Source organism: Vigna unguiculata, unplaced genomic scaffold (assembly GCF_037176805.1).
Source record: "Vigna unguiculata cultivar grain cowpea cultivar isolate G323 ecotype 2 unplaced genomic scaffold, ASM3717680v1 ptg000010l_ERROPOS18658307, whole genome shotgun sequence".
NCBI classification, from domain to species: domain Eukaryota; kingdom Viridiplantae; phylum Streptophyta; class Magnoliopsida; order Fabales; family Fabaceae; genus Vigna; species Vigna unguiculata.
In genome coordinates, this window is record NW_028196641.1 from 1 (window position 1) to 5000 (window position 5000).

Genomic DNA, 5000 nt, shown 5'->3' on the forward strand with positions numbered 1-5000 from the left:
GTGCGCCCGTTGTTTGTTTGCCGACCAGCAGTAGGGGGCCTCGGCCCCCAAGAGGCACGTGTCGTTGGTGAACCTTGTAAGGAGAATCATCCTTGCGAGACGCCTTGAAGCGCAATTCCTATCGAACGACGGGTAGAATCCTTTGCAGACGACTTAAATACGCGACAGGGTATTGTAAGTGGCAGAGTGGCCTTGCTGCCACGATCCACTGAGATTCAGCCCTTGTCGCTTTGATTCGTCCCTCCCCTTCATCTACCAAATCAAAATGCTTTATCTAAATGTCTTTGTAATCTCTTTAAAAAAATGTAAGTTTTTCATTATAGAGGCTGACACTAATTGGTCACATGGAATAGACTATGATGTAGCCATGTAATGTACTTTACCTTGCTTGGTGGGGAGTTTTGTGAAAAAATGAAATTCGTGGTTTTTGAGATGTGAAGGTTGGATTGGCCTCCAAATGTCCCCAAATGAATACCATGAAAGTCTTGCTGCACAAAAGTTTTGAGTTGGTTGGGTTTTGCACATGGCCAAGTTGGTCGGTGCACCACGGCATAGCTAGAAGGCTTGGTGGGGAGATTTGTGAAAAAATGAAATTCGTGGTTTTTGAGATGTGAGGGTTGGAAAGGCCTCCAAATGCCCCCAAATGAATACCATGAAAGTCTTGGTGCACGAAAGTTTTGAGTTGGTTGGGTTTTGGACATGGCCAAGGTTGGCGGTGCACCACGGCATAGGTAGATGGTTTGGTGGGGAGTTTTGTGAAAAAATGAAATTCGTGGTTTTTGAGATGTGAGGGTTGGAAAGGCATCCAAATGTCCCCAAATGAATACCATGAAATTCTTGGTGCAGGAAAGTTTTGCGTTCGGAGGGTTTTGCTCATGGCCAAGGTTGGCGGTGCACCACGGCATAGCTAGAAAGGCTTGGTGGGGAGATTTGTGAAAAAAATGAAATTCGTGGTTTTTGAGATGTGAGGGTCGGAATGGCCTAGAAATGCCCCCAAATGAATACCATGAAAGTCTTGGTGCACGAAAGTTTTGAGTTGGTTGGGTTTTGCACATGGCCAAGGTTGGCGGTGCACCACGGCATAGCTAGAAGGCTTGGTGGGGAGTTTTGTGAAAAAATGAAATTCGTGGTTTTTGAGATGTGAGGGTTGGAAAGGCCTCCAAATGCCCCCAAATGAATACCATGAAAGTCTTGGTGCACGAAAGTTTTGAGTTGGTTGGGTTTTGCACATGGCCAAGGTTGGCGGTGCACCACGGCATAGCTAGAAGGCTTGGTGGGGAGTTTTGTGAAAAAATGAAATTCGTGGTTTTTGAGATGTGAGGGTTGGAAAGGCATCCAAATGTCCCCAAATGAATACCATGAAATTCTTGGTGCACGAAAGTTGTGAGTTCGGAGGGTTTTGCTCATGGCCAAGGTTGGCGGTGCACCACGGCATAGCTAGAAAGGCTTGGTGGGGAGATTTGTGAAAAAATGAAATTCGTGGTTTTTGAGATGTGAGGGTCGGAATGGCCTAGAAATGCCCCCAAATGAATACCATGAAAGTCTTGGTGCACGAAAGTTTTGAGTTGGTTGGGTTTTGCACATGGCCAAGGTTGGCGGTGCACCACGGCATAGCTAGAAGGCTTGGTGGGGAGTTTTGTGAAAAAATGAAATTCGTGGTTTTTGAGATTTGAGGGTTGGAATGGCCTAGAAATGTCCCCAAATGAATACCATGAAAGTCTTGGTGCACGAAAGTTTTAAGTTCGGAGGGTTTTGCACATGGCCAAGGTTGGCGGTGCACCACGGCATAGCTAGAAGGCTTGGTGGGGAGTTTTGTGAAAAAATGAAATTCGTGGTTTTTGAGATGTGAGGGTTGGAATGGCCTAGAAATGTCCCCAAATGAATACCATGAAAGTCTTGGTGCACGAAAGTTTTAAGTTCGGAGGGTTTTGCACATGGCCAAGGTTGGCGGTGCACCACGGCATAGCTAGAAGGCTTGGTGGGGAGTTTTGTGAAAAAATGAAATTCGTGGTTTTTGAGATGTGAGGGTTGGAATGGCCTAGAAATGTCCCCAAATGAATACCATGAAAGTCTTGGTGCACGAAAGTTTTGAGTTCGGAGGGTTTTGCTCATGGCCAAGGTGTGCGGTGCACCACGGCATAGCTAGAAGGCTTGGTGGGGAGTTTTGTGAAAAAATGAAATTCGTGGTTTTTGAGATGTGAGGGTTGGAAAGGCCTCCAAATGTCCCCAAATGAGTACTGTAAAAGTGTTGGTGCACAAAAGTTTTGAATTGGATGCATTTTGAACTTGGCCAAGTTGGTCGGTGCACCACGGCATAGCTAAATGGCTTGGTGGGGAGTTTTGTGAAAAAATGAAATTCGTGGTTTTTGAGATGTGAGGGTTGGAAAGGCCTCCAAATGCCCCCAAATGAATACCATGAAATTCTTGGTGCACGAAAGTTTTGAGTTCGGAGGGTTTTGCACATGGCCAAGGTTGGCGGTGCACCACGGCATAGCTAAATGGCTTGGTGGGGAGTTTTGCGAAAAAATGAAATTCGTGATTTTTGAGATGTGAGGGTTGGAAAGGCCTCCAAATGCCCCCAAATGAATACCATGAAATTCTTGGTGCACGAAAGTTTTGAGTTCGGAGGGTTTTGCACATGGCCAAGTTGGTCGGTGCACCGCGGCATAGCTAGATGGCTTGTGTGGAGTTTTGTGAAAAAATGAAATTCGTGGTTTTTGAGATGCGAGGGTTGGAAAGGCCTCCAAATGTCCCCAAATGAGTACTGTAAAAGTGTTGGTGCACAAAAGTTTTGAATTGGATGCATTTTGCACATGGCCAAGTTGGTCGGTGCACCGCGACTAGATAGGTTGGTGCCAAAATTTGTCAAATTTAAGACCTTGGCCAAACTGAATGAAATTTTGTGGGGAGGTTCCTGATATTGTTTAGTGGTGGACTGGAAAAAATGAGGTCGAAATTCGAAGTCTACATGTGCTTTTCTATTTTTCCCGATTTTACACATACCCGGTAAGTAAAAAAAATAAAAAAAATAGTTCCCCTTCGAGAAAAATTATGAAATTTGGTGAGCAAGGAGATACCATTATTCTACGAATTACTGCAAAAAATCGCATCAAAATTCGAAGTGTAGCCCGAGATATGGACTTATGTCTGCTCAAAAAAAGTGTATCTACTTGTACAATTTTGCCTTTTGCATATTAACCTCTTATAGGGGGGGAGTGCTCCTTGAGCCGGCCAGCTCCACACTGGCAGGTTTTAAAGGGAGCTTGATGAGGCCTCCCCCCTCACGTGGTGCGTGCGTTAGCATGTTTATCATGGCACAACTAGCCTCTTCATAGTTGTTGAGCTTTATTAATACCAACACACGGTCGTCACTGATCGTTGGTTAGCTCGGCAGCTAGTCCCTCGGATATTGTGGAAAATTATTTTCATGCCTAGCGATGCTTGGCTCTGCGTCACTTGATGTTTCCATTTGCTTGCTTGCCCATGGTAGGTGGGGGGTGGACCATCTTGTGGTGTGGTGTCTTGCGAACGTGTGGGTGTGTGAGTTGTGATCGAGATGTACTTGCTGGCTGGCTCCATGCCTTGCGTATCGAACGGTCAAGCATGCATCTCTTCCATTTTCACCCGTTGCCTTGGGTGATATTGGTTGATCAGTCCCTGTGTTGCCTACCCACTAGACGGTACTTCTGTGGTTGCTTCGAATTCTATCTTTCCATCACGAAGAGGTGTTGGAGGATCCTAATGTCACGCACGTGTTCCATCTAGTGAAACATCTCAGAGATGCACGTGTTGGGGCTAGTTCTTTTGGATGCGGTGCATTATATGAACTCGGGTTTACTTTAGCAACCCAGTCAACATAATTCGGTTGTGTCCCTTGATTGAGACGTTGTCCTTGAACTTGTTGTGAACAATATCGTTCTTCCACAACCCGTCGTCTTGAGTGCGATGGAAGGCAAATAAGATGTGCTTTGGCATGTCATGCACGTACTCGATTGCGGGAAGTGTGAGAAAGTGTTGTTGACAACCCGTGGGAAATGGAATGTGGCAAATCGTGATGAGCTCTTCGTGGATCTGCGAAGAAGACGACCTTTGGGCCTGTTGGAAACGAGGGAGGCGATGTTGAACTGCGAAGAAGATGGACTTTTGGGTTGTTTGAATCAATGGGAGGCCACGCGAGAACTCCGAATACTATGGACTCTTGGGTTGTTGGAAGCAACGGGAGGCCTCGCTAGAACTCCGAATACTACGGACTCTTGGGTTGTTGGAAGCAAGGGGAGGCCCCGCTAGAACTCCGAATACTATGGACTCTTGGGTTGTTGGAAGCAAGGGGAGGTCCCGCTAGAACTCCGAATACTACGGACTCTTGGGTTGTTGGAAGCAAGGGGAGGCCCCGCTAGAACTCCGAATACTATGGACTCTTGGGTTGTTGGAAGCAAGGGGAGGCCCCGCTAGAACTCCGAATACTATGGACTCTTGGGTTGTTGGCAACGACAACTTGGGGGGATGACACTAGAAAAGAGTGAACTAGGCCAAACTGCGAACAAGGCAACTTGGGGGGATGACACTGGAAAAGAGTGAACTAGGCCAAACTGTGAACAAGGCAACTTGGGGGGATGATGCTGGAAAAGAGTGAACTAGACCGAACTGCGAACAAGGCAACTTGGGGGGATGACGCTGGAAAAGAGTGAACTAGGCCGAACTGCGAACAAGACAACTTGGGGGGATGATGCTGGAAAAGAGTGAACTAGGCCGAACTGCGCCCAAGGCAACTTGGGGGGATGACGCTGGAAAAGAGTGAACTTGGCCAAACTGCGAGGAGGGCAACTTAGAGGAAAGTTGGAAACGAGGGAGACTTAGCCGAACTGCGAAGAAGGCAGGTTTTTGGGAAGTTGGAATCGACTGAAGCGAATACTGAAATCCAAATACGACCGACCTTTTGGTTGTTGGCTTCCTGGGAAGCGATGTGAAACTCCAAATACGACCGACTCTTGGGTTGTTGG